The 13,103-nt window shown below is 33.3% G+C and overlaps 1 long non-coding RNA gene across 1 annotated transcript; it reads right to left on the minus strand.

Annotated features, from left to right (window-relative positions):
- Positions 1–8,296: 8,296 nt before the first annotated feature.
- LOC104113866 (uncharacterized) lies at positions 8,297–11,200 on the minus strand. The gene is made up of 4 exons (XR_690283.4): positions 10,843–11,200; positions 10,655–10,726; positions 9,444–9,511; positions 8,297–8,843 (listed from the first exon to the last, which is right to left on the minus strand). It is a non-coding gene; the product is annotated as an uncharacterized lncRNA (long non-coding RNA).
- Positions 11,201–13,103: the final 1,903 nt, after the last annotated feature.

Here is a 13,103-nt window from a genome sequence, read left to right on the forward strand (position 1 = left end):
GAGCGAGTTATGCCGCAGCAATATTGAAATGAATTGATAATGAGAATGAGTTGCACACCACAATAGATATTGATATAATATTGGGATCGGGTTATACTCCGCAATAGATATTGATATGATATTGGGATCGGGTTGCATGTCACAATAGGTATTGAAATGATATTGGATTGGGTTGCGCGCCGCAACAGAGTATGGTGTGTTGTAACTGTTTGTAGCTGTGATGTTCTATTTCTGTACTGTGATATGAGTTTATGAGCTGATATTATTTTGGGGCCCTCTGTTAGTTGACCTTTGAGTCCCGTTCTTATAAATTTACTTGCTTTCTCTATATTTTTATTGTTTTTATTATTATTTGTACAGGTTTATAGTGAGTGTCTTGTCATAGACTCGTCACTACTTTGTCGAGGTTAGGCTCGACACTTACAGAGTACATGGAGTCGGTTGTACTCATACTATAGTTCAGCACTTCTTGTGTAGATCCCAATGTTAGTCCTAGCGGCGCATAGAGGAAGTTGCTCGGATCCGACTCACTCAGGAGACTTGAGGTAGAGCTGCACATCGTTCGCGGTCCTTGAAGTCCCCTTCTACCGTGCTTTATTGTTTATCTAGTTTCAGAAGGTTGTATTTCATTTCATACCATATTTGTTGTATTCTAGTCGCTCATGTACTTGTGACTCCGGATTTATCGGATTAGCATAGACTCCATTGTTTATGTAATTATTTCATGCATTTGAGAGTTTATCAATCGTTAATTATTATTATTCTGCTTTTAAATTGTTAAAATTGGTTAATTCTTTAGCTAACGTTGCCTAGAAAATGGATGTTAGACGCATTACGGCCCGATGGTTAAGATTTTGGGTCGTAACAGGGTACCGGTTCACTACCGAACCGGTACTGCTTCGGTACCTTAAGGATACTACCGGACCGGTACTATCGTTTCTTTTTCCGGTGCCCTCCTAATTCCCGTACCCTTAACCTAAATCCCCTACCCCAAACCGGACCGATACAAAGCGGTATCGGTATGGTCTAGGTCGGTTATGGCTACTCCCCTCCCCTTAGACAGCCTGAGTACTAATCTATAAAAAAAACATATACTCTAATTATCTGAAATGGCAACTACTGGATCTTTAGTTATTTTATTTTTTTTGGTACCGACAACTACTGGATCAACATCTCCTGTGGTGGGAGCAGCTTTAGAAATAGTGTTTGAAACTATAGTATACTCTAATTATCTGAAATGGCAACTACTGTTTCTTTTTTTTTTTGGTACCGACAACTATAGTATACTCTATCATAGTTCATAGCTTGAATTATGAACGTGCATCATAGCTTGAACCAATATTACAACATAAGTCTCTGTTGTGATTAAAATGAGAATACAACAAATACATACTATTTGAATTGTAAATCTTTGTGTGCATATTGCATTTCACGTGTAGAAGTTTTTTATGTTAAAGCTTTCAAATCTAGTGTTTAGTAAAAGAGTCATCTCGTGTAGACGATAATATACACTTCTTCTGTTTCAAATTAAACGAGCTACTTTCATTTTTGGTCTGTTTCAAAATAAATAATACATTTCTAAATTTGAAAATAATTTAACTTTAAACTCTTCATTTTACCCTTAATGAGAAGCTTTTATAACCATACAAATGTCATGGCCCACAAATCTTTTACCCCTTAAGATTTTAAGACCACAAGTTTCAAAAGTCTTTTTTTTTCTTCTTAAATTCCGAGCCGAGTCGAACTACTTCATCTAAATTGAAACGGAGGGAGTATATGTAATTTGACAGAATTTGCTCTAAAATTTAGATATATTTATTGCGTCACGTCAGATTTATACCTCAGCAAAAAATATAAAGAATTATTAGTAGTTATTATTTTAATTTTAATTATTTATTTTGTAAATAACATATATTGGCCTAAAATGAGTTTAAATGGAGAAACATGGTCACTGATAATTCACATATAACTAAGCCCAACAAGTTTAGGGCTGAGGCGCATTTATTATTCTTCCATGTACTTTTATTACATTAGGTTTAGAAGGGCCTTATAAGAGGTTTATAAAGATTAGAGTTATTCGAAAAATTATGCGGCTTAGAGTTTAGGGTTTGGAGTAAGAAATTCTTTCACTTTCCATAAATATTACGATTAGGATTTACGAGTTTTGTAAAGGCTCTAAATCACTCTCTAATTATCTTAAGACTTTGTAGTCAATTTCTCAAAAAAGTTATACTTTATGAGTAAGAGAATAAATATTTTAACATGTTTAAAGCTTATAATGGGATGCCTTTTACTAAGAAGACTAAATACGAAGATATCCATATAAAAACTAGAGTAAATTTAGAATGCACAAGCACTATTGAAAAAAAAACATTACTTCATAAATTGCCATCTTTGTATATATGAACATACTAAAACTTATACCATAAAAGAATGGCACATGCAGCAATTATTTTTATTACTTTTCTTTAACTTCTAAACAAAATAATAAATGGGGTCTAAGTGCTATCCAATAACATAATTCTAATAAATTAAAATATGTGTAGTCTAATTATAATCATTTTGGATTAGCACAGACGATTAAAGAAATCAAACAAAGAATGCGGCATGGATTTGTTTCAAATCCTTCTCGAAAAGGAACTAACATAAAAATGTTTGATTCCCTGGTTATTTGAATTCATTTCCATTCAGACAATGAAATGATTTTACAGATATAAATTAATTCTTAGTGGTGAGACCCAAAATCACCTTTCTCTTAGTTTCTCAAATCATAGGTTTAGCCATGGGAAGAAAGAGTAATGGTCGCAAAAACATTGACATGGTGAAGATACAAAATGAGAGAAACTTACAAGCGACTTTCTCTAAAAGACACGATGGCCTCTTCAAGAAGTCTAGTGAACGTTGTACACTAAGTGGTGCTGAAGCTGTTGGTAATCTGTGTTCAAAATCAGAAAAATATGTAAAGTAAAAGAGAAATAGAAATGCATAGGAAGAACAAAATTAAATCCGAACCCACTGAATTCATAGTGAGTCCCTAAGGAATTTAATCCCCTCACTGTTGCCCAAGGTATAAGGATTAATTCCTCCCAGGATAGAACGGAATAACTATTCTGTGATAGCGGCACTTCAAATCACAGAACTTCGGCGAACTCAACAAATGAAGCAAATTATACTTGACACTTATGTTTATTTAGAAAATAATGCAACAATGTAGGAAAGAGGGGAGAAGATTTTAGATTTTTCATTTCTAAAAATAAGGCCAAGCCTCTAAATTTATAGACAAAGGAAGGGTGAGATAGAGAGGTGCAATCCAAAAGGTGCCTCTTCCATTTCCCATTCACACCCTTTAAAGAAAAAATGCAACAATCCCCCACATGAATGGAGAATGGACAAATGTGGAAAAACATGCATGAAAATACTGTGTGATTCGCAAATAAGAATTAATCGCATCTGGATAAGTAGGTTTCCCTTTGAACTTTCCGTAGTGAACTTATGTCGGATATGCTCGGTCAATCGGTAGATTTGATATCTTTGAACCGTCGAGCTTTGGTGTATACTTAGACAACCATAAGTCATACAATCAATCCTTAACCGTCTTTGGTTCTCACGATTGTGTTCGTTTCAGCCATGAATACCGCATGGTTTCATGAGTGCTTAGAGAATGGGCCTTTACTTTTATTCCCCTTAAAGTGGCTTACACTTCACACTCACATAGGTGATTTCTAAACGTGTAATCCTATAGACACACTATCTGGTCATATCCTGCCACACTTAGCAAATCATTAAAAAGCTTTAAGCTTTATCGGCTCATCAAAAAACCTTAATGCTTTACCCAGATTTCTGAACATTGTCTTCATCACGAGAATGGGTTGAGTTAGTTGACAATGTTGAACCATCATTCATAACATTATTTTATCTCTTTGAACCTAGCTCTTGGGATCTCCAGTCTGCTAGGTAGAGTTACCGCCATGATGACTTGTCCTAGGCCTTAGCCCCATTCTCTTCGATGATCTTTCAACTGCCTCTCTAGATAGGCCTTTTGTAAGTGGATCTGATACGATATCTCTTGACTTTACATAGTCAATCATGATAACACTACTAGAGAGTAGTTGTCTAACGGTATTATGTCTCCATCGAATGTGACGAGATTTTTCGTTATACATAACGCTCCCTGCCCTACCTATTGTCGCTTGACTATAACAATATATACATATAAGTGCCAAAGGTTTGGGCCAAAATGGAATATCTTCCAAGAAATTCCGGAGCCATTCGGCTTCTTCACCGTCCTTGTCTAAGGCTATAAACTCAGCCTCCACTGTAGAGCGGTTAATGCATAGTTGTTTGGACGATTTTCAAGACATCGCTCCTCCACCGACTGTTTAGAATCGGTTGAACCGGTGATCTATTTTGCATCACTATACCCCTCTATTATCGCGGGATACTTATTGTAGTGCAAAGCATAATTTATAGTATATTTCAAATACCTCAAAACTCGTTTCATTGACAAAGTTCAATGCAAACTTTCTTATGTCGTAGACTAATACGTCTCGACTTTCGATTGCATATCAGATTATTGATTAAGCTTAATGTAGTAATAGTATATTATAACAATAGCCGGAATGATTGGCATCAGTTGTGGCTACAACCTTTTAATATATAACACATTTATCAATCACTCTGCCATTTTCAAGCATTTGTATGTTATTTATTCATACGCCTATATGATATGCAAATTATAGCACCTCCATTCATGAAACAAATCCAACTTACAATGGATTTTGGTCATGTTCATCGATTGGTTCACCTCATTATAGACCAACATATTAATACATTCGTCCATGAACGGTTATGTTTATACAAAATATATAAATGCACTTTTCATGAAAAGTTGTAGAGTTCCCGGTGACACCCTTTCATAAAAAAGCTAAACATTATAAATGTTCAAGAAAGAACAAATCATTTCTGGAATGGCACGTAAACAAATTTCGAATTTGTAGTTTCATCACTAGTCATCACTAAGACTGAGCAAGCAATGAATTCACCGACTATCATATCAATATCCACTAAGTATTGGTGGGGTTCAAAAAATTATATCATTTAGACATTACATCTAACATTGGCTTTTTTCATGCATAAGCTAAAAGCCCCCACATTTTAAATACTTCATCAACATATCATCCACATATAATTAAATAATGACTATATGATTTGAAGTATTCTTAAGGTAAATACATTTGTTTACACTCATTAATTTTGAAACCATTTGATAATATTATTTGGTCAAATCTCGCATGTCATTGTTTGGATGCTTGTTTTAGTCCGTAAAATAACATAACAAGTCAACACACCTTCTTTTCTTTTTTAGGAACCACGAACCCTTCAGGTTGTTCCATTTAAATTTCTTCCTCTAAATCTCCATTTAAGAAGATTGTCTTTAAGTCCATCTGATGGATTTCAAGGCCATACACGGTGGCTAACGCTATTATCATCCAAATAGATGTAATTCTCGTTACCGGTAAGTATGTGTCAAAGTAATCAAGACCTTCTCGTTGTCTTAATCCTTTGGTAATTAATCTTGCCTTATATTCGTCAATAGTACTATCAGCTTTCATTTTCCTTCTGAAAATATACTTAGAACCCAAAAGTTTATTTTCTGGAGGAAGATCAACCAATTACCAAGTATGATTACTTAATATGGATAATATCTCACTATTGACTACCTCTTTCTAACATTGTGCTTTCGAGCAAGACATTTCTTTTTTAAATGTTTGAGGCTCACTTTCCAACAAGAATGTTAGAAAATCTGGTCCAAAGAAAGTAGTTGTCCTTTGACGTTTACTATGTCTTGGATTAACCTCATTAGGTGTACTTTCCTTTGCTTCTTCCCGAGATCGCTTAGATATTTTACTAGATGACTCACATTCCTTTTTATACGGATAAATATTCTCAAAGAATTCAGCATTATTTGAGTCGATTACCGTATTAATATGAATATCGGGATTTTCTGATTTATGAATCAAAAAGCGATATGCCTTACTATTTGTTGCATATCTTATGAAAACGGAATCGACAGTTCTCGATCCGATTTTTATCCTTTTGGGTTTAAAAACTTGTATTTTATATGAAATATTTCAAGTTGGGTTTTCTTCCTTTCCATTTTTCATATGGAGTGGATTGTGTCTTGCTATGGAGAACGCGAATGAGTATTCGGTTAGCTGTAAGCATAGCTTCCCCCCATAAGTTTTGGGTAAACCAGAACTTATCAACTAGGCATTCATCATCTCCTTTGACGTTATATTCTTTCTTTCAGCAATTCCATTAGATTACGGTGACTAAGGGGCGATCGTTTGGTGAATAATTTCATATTCTAAACATATTTCTTCAAAAGAAGATTCATATTCGACGCCCCTATTATGTTGTTGAGCCAACCACAAGAATTGTTGTTTGTGTCACGACAGAGCCAGAATTAATAAATGGTGAACTTTTTAATCTTCAAAACCAATCTAACATATTCAGAATTAATAAACGGTGAAGTTTTTAATCTTTAAACCGAGTAACATATGATACAACATGATCTACTAAACGGTGAAATTTTTAATCGTCAAATCGAATAATATATGACACAATCAAATTTAATAAACAGTGAAGTTTTTAATCATCAAATCGAGTAACATCTGATACAACTTGATCTACTAAACGGTGAAGTTTTTAATCTTCAAACCAAATAATATATGACACAATCAAATTTAATAAATGGTGAATTTTTTAATCTTCAAACCGAATAATAAATTGGAGTAAAAAATCACTAAGATTTTAATCTCCAAAACGAGTATAAAGTCATTTAGACTTTAATTTCCAACAAATGAGTAGAAAGTCACGAAGACTTTAATCTCAATGAACGAGTAAAAAATACGCAGATTTTGATCTCGAAGCAGGAGTAGAAAATCATGAAGATTTTATTCTCCATAATGGGTATAGAAAAACCAAGAGAATTTTAATTCCATTTCCAAATGGTTTTCCAACTAAACCATTATAACATTTTAAACCGTTTGATCTCTTTCTCTAATCAAACATATATATGTACATATTTACATATATTCTATTCATGATCTCAAGATACTTCAAGTATTACTGTAAGCCTAATTCATATCTTACGACCTTAAAAATAATATCACATAATTTCATGCATGCTACCAAATTGTCTACCAACCAATTAGTTTCACAGCATGCAAATAGAACATATTTGAGATCATAATAAGCATTTAATCCTATTTATAGAATATTTTATATATCACATAGGACACAAAAATTAAAGAATGAAGAGAAAAAATAGAACCCGATATTTTGGCCACTTTCTTCTTGATTCACTATTTTGAATTTGCCATTTGTGCCATTTCAAAATCATAATCGCTTCTGATTTTCTAAAGAGGCACAACCTTTCCTTTTGCACCCTTTCACGCTCAATTTTGCTTTTCCCTCGTTTGGCGTTTGTGCCATACGATAACTACCGATCATCACTATGACCTTCATCTATATGATGACCAGTAAATTTGCTCGCGCTTCGCGCGATCATAAAATGATATATTTAAATTTATAAAAAAAAAAAGCATGCTTATAATGTTAGGAGAAAATTATAAATAATTAACATATATTTGGGTTAATTCATAAATTTTGTTCGATTAGAACGTATACTTCTATATAACTTTTAGTTATTTATCTATTACTAATGAAGCTTATTCACGTTCTATGTATTTAAGAAAGATTCAAAGAATAGCAAAACATTGTTGCTCTTGGACCCGATTCTTTTTACTTTCATGTTTTGTGTTTTTTTGAATGTCAAGCTACTCAAGTCACACCTTTTATAATATAATATTCTAGTTTCTCAAATTATCTCAAAATTATCTTGTAATATGACATAGCTAAATAACAGTTGTTGCTTTTATTTTAATATTATTCTTATTATTTTTGAGTTCGTCACTTTACTCCCCGTGACTTGGGATATATGCAAATATTTTCTTTTGCCAAATGCACATATAAGTTAAATGATGAATATTTACTTATTCATATCTTGATGCATATAAACTGTATTAGTTCTTTCTCTTCCTCCTCTTGTTCCTTTTCCATTGTCTTTTTGTTTACCTTTCTTTTGGTCCTGATGATCTCAATTACCGTAAAAAATACAAGTCGTATATATAGGTGCTGTTTTATTTTTTTTTTGTTGTGACAGTCAATGAACTTTGACACAATGCAAAAAGAAGCATAATACAATCACAATCAACTTAAGGACAACGAAACATATAAGGAATATTAAAATAATAAATAACAGTTAAAGAATATGTACATATTGTATGTAGATGTTTTATATATTCCTAAGACATTTTAGATTGTTCTGCAATATAAATGAATAGTTTAGGAATCAGAGAACAGTATTTGGCAATGTACTCCTAAAATGACAAAGCAACCTGTGATCTCAATTCAAGAGCACTTAAGCTGTAAGTAATCCAGTAGGTCAGGCTTCATATTTCAATCTTACAACCCCTAATGAAGCAGTGGCATCCAACAAGTAATGCAACTCACCCTATTATTGAAAACTATAAGATATAAACCCATAATTTTCATCTAATAAGTATCATAATTTACTGTATCAAAGTACAGATCAACTGAAAATGTGCAGATTAATGCTCCTAGAATAGCAAATATGTTTCTTCAAGAAATCTGAAAGGTTCATGTATTTCAGGTCCCAAGCCAACTTTTGTAGAAGTATAGAATCATCGACGCATCAGTTGGGTAGACGGTATTCAATTCATATCCCTGTGCTCCTAGCTCCTCACAACTTACTTTATCTATCAAAAAGTACTATGTCATAGAATAGATCAAAATGCACATTTAAAACACGTTAAAACACAAATTCAGATGCAATAGTGCAAATGTAATTATTTTAGTAAGAAGTGAAACATCCGATATTATGAACATGAATAGCATTTAGCACCACCAGCGTTAAATTTATGAACATGATATGATGCAGACCTAAAAGCAGTCCATGGAGGAATGTGTATTATCCAAAACATAAATATATTTCAACATGTAAGGTTTATCTTACTTGACATGCAACCAAATAATTTCTTTTTTATATTAATCAATCTTCTCTTTTTTCCATTTGCTCTGCTTGCCTTTATATCTCTTCATCAATAGTATTTAGTACTTGTCCTGAGCTAATAGTCATGCTCGTTATATTTGAAAATAAGTCAAGAGGCATTAAAAATATATTGACTTGCTTTGTCTTCTAGCAAATAGTAATCAGGTTCACAATAATCTCTAATTACATAGGAGTATACAGAAGAAAAGTAAAATATAACAATTAAGTAAAGGATACAAACAATAAGCATTGAACAAAGAAAACTTACATTTTTATTGTCACAAGCAATCATATCTCCAATAGATACCTGAAGGATAAATCAGCAACTTCAGAAGGGAGCAAGAGCAAGACAAGTTGTTGCAATAATATGATGATCTATAATCAAGCATCAATAGTTTAGAACATAAAAGTAAAGTAAGATATCAATATTTTAAGTCATTAATAGTCATATCATTTAAGGAGTATTATATAAATTGAGAACACATCAATCATATAGCCGGCAGAAGGATACATAACAAAAGCCAACAAAATCACTTTAACAGTATTGATTTAATGAAAAGACATGTGCGAAAGAAGAGAAGCTAATAACTTATGTTCTGTTTTCTGTAAAAGCTTTTGTTCAACTGTTCTACACAAAAAAGAGTCAAAAAAATATAACATTATTCCACTAAAGTCCAAAGACAGTTAAAACTGATGGACCACTCATTATACTGAGAACTTGTAAAATAATAGAAAGAAAATTTGAATTTGTCAATCACGTTTTCTTTTTTCAGTATGCTCTTGGGCAAAAGATATTTATGCATATATGGAATATAGCTTTATCTTTGATAATGCTGCATCAATAGTATGAAAGCAGTATGAAAGATCAAGATGTGTATTTATGGTTATTAAAGATCTAGCATTTGAAGCTTGATAAACATAAAGAACCCGTGATACCTTTCTTTTTCCATATAAACTCATTATTTATTTGCGCGTCAAAGTGAAAGCCTTTCTCATGCCTTCTATAGCTTTCTTGAATATTACACTCTTAGCCTTTCTCATGCCTTATATAATTTTCTTAAATATCATTCTCTTCTTCTCTCACTAATTTATAAAATTTTATGTAAACTATTTCTTCTACTCACAGCACAGGGAGTCAAGATTAAGACTACACCACCGTGTGCAAATTTCATATTCATAGTTCCAAGCAAAGCCTCAAATGAATGCACATTAATAAGATACAAACTACCGAAATGAACTGGAGCTTCTAGTTAAAGGCAGAAAAAAGAATTGCACAAAAAGAAAAGTAAAGCCTAATGCCGAAGCACTTTACTGCATCAATCGAATAAATTTCTCATTTCCTTCTCTTTAGTCCTCCTAGACCCCACTTGTGGGAACTCATTGACTTTGATTTTGCTCCTCCTTAGTCCCAGATATGTCCCTACTACTACTACTACTATCAAAATCAACTTAAAACACCTTACAGGAAATAGATCAAACTCTATAATTGGCATCCATAATTTGTAATTTTATACTCACCTGGGCATATAGACATCAGAAGTAAGATTGGATCTTCCACCGCACCATCTTTCCGAACCCAATTGAAGTAAGCTGTTAATGTTTTACATACATTGACTAATTTCTATCAAAGAGTCGAAGACAAAATAGGAAATTGAAACTCAAAATAAATACAAGAAATGAAGAACAGAAGGACGGTAAACATTTACCTGTTGTCGTAGGTCGTAGGAATGTATTCAATCTGAAATCACCCTAATCCGCCTTTGAATTTTGATAACCAAATCTTCCATTATCCTGCCGCAAACGATTCGCCCTATGAGGCTGAAATCTTCAACTAATAAAAAAAAAATCAACTATTCGTGGTAATTTAGAATAGAGGAGAAGGCTCTGAAAGGGCGTTGTATAGAAGGGCGAAAGGCATCTGCGACAGGAGCGAGAGAGTTGAATAGCAAAGGCGTTGCAAGCAATTTCAGTTACAAAAAGGATTGAAGAGAAGAACGCGACGTTTGAGTTTTTTCTTTTCTCATAAAAGAACATAAATAGGAGAAAATAGGGAAAAACATAAATAAACAAGGAAAAAGAAAAATATCAACCCTCTTCCGTGGAAGGTGCCACATCAGCTATACTATTCCCGCAATTATATAGATATATAGATTGATTGTCTTTCCACGACGACGTGCATGACCAAGCACTTACTGTAGTAACAATATCTCTTTGCCAATTTGAAAACTTCACGTCACTTCTCTTCTCTATCAAGGTTGAAGGAATTGTGTATTCTTCCATGGATAGGACACATTAGATTAAGCTTACTTTATATATAAACCAGAAGCGAAATTCTTTTTCTTCGTTTCATGCCTGAGAGCTAATTATTCTCTGACATTTAATTTCTAGGACCACGGTAAGTATCCCAATGGTTGATAAAGCCAGTTCTTTTTAAAACATCAACACCTTCCATTTCTTCAACACCATGAAGTTTTTCTTTGCAATCTTTCCATGTACTTATGATTCCGCTCCGTTTTTTCCTTTTATCATCCTTCCAAAAATAATACTAAATTTCTTAAGATTGTTGGTAATCTGTATTCAAAATCAGAAAACATGTAAAGTAAAAGAGAAACAGAAATGCATAGGAAGAACAAAATTAAATCCGAACCCACTGAATTCACAGTGTGTCCTTAAGGAATTTAATTCCCTCACTGTTGCCCAAGTTATACGGATTAATTCCTCCCAAGATAGAACGGAATAACTATTCTGTGATAGCGGCACTTCAAATCACAGAACTTCAGCGAACTCAACAAACGAAGCAAATCACACTTGACACTTATGTTTATTTAGAAAATAATGCAACAATGTAGGAAAGAGAGGAGAAGATTTCAGATTTTCCATTTCTAAAAATGAGGCTAAGCCTCTAAATTTGTAGACAAAGGAAGGGTGAGATGGAGAAGTGTAATCCAAAAGGTGCCTCTGTTGGGATTTTAAGCTTGTGTAGCTTAAAGAGGGAGAATGAGAAATGGAGAAAAAATAAAATATTTGAGTTTCCCTTGGGAAAGGGACATTGTCCCTTATCGGAAGAAGAAAAGGCTTTTGATGGGTATATATATAATTGCTCTTCTTCTAGCTCTTAAAGAGTTAAGAAAAAGGCAAGCCTCGCGCCGTCGTCGTCGTCGCTCGCTCGGCTTCGGCTTCGGCGCGACCCGGTTCGGTCAGGCTAGTTTTTTTTCCCGGATTATTTTAAATATATTTTTTCCGCAATATTTCAAACACCCCCATTGAGTGGTTCGCAGTTCATGAGAGTTTTGGTACCTATACACTGGTGAGTTAAATCATTCTATCCTGTGAGGATATATTCCAGCACCTTGGGTACTTTAGGGGAATAATTTCCTTAAGGACACACTGTGTATTCAGTGGGCTCGATTTATTCCTATACTGTTTTCTTGTTTTCCAGAATCTATTTCGTTAAATAAGTATTACTAACTTTCTGTTTTATTTTTTCAGAAAGTTTAGTTATTTATTATAGCAATACAGAATAATAATAATCTTAAGGAAATTAATTTTTTTTTATATTCTGTATTTTGTTTGTAGAGATTAAAACCTGTGTGATTTTATACTCCTTCTGAATTTTACTATTCTGATTTAAAGATATAAAAACTTCATCAGAGTATTGAAATTCGTAAGACGATTTGAAGAACATAAAAACTTCATCGTTTTTCTGTAAAACAGTATATAAAAACTTCGGTTTTTATACATACTGTTTTTTTTTTTTAATAACAGTATTGTGTACTGTTCTGATTTTTCCATTAATTGAACTCTTCTGTTGTTTACAGTGAGAAATGGCAATTGATAACGGAAATTCTTCTGCGACTATTGCGGGAACGATGAAAACCTCGTCAAGCCGGACTGCCGTTCCACCGGCAGAGAAATCGGGGAAATTTTTCGGAGCCAACTTCAAAGGATGGCAGCAAAGAGTGTTCTT

The sequence above is a fragment of the Nicotiana tomentosiformis genome, chromosome 12, assembly GCF_000390325.3.
Source record: "Nicotiana tomentosiformis chromosome 12, ASM39032v3, whole genome shotgun sequence".
Taxonomy (NCBI): Eukaryota; Viridiplantae; Streptophyta; class Magnoliopsida; order Solanales; family Solanaceae; genus Nicotiana; species Nicotiana tomentosiformis.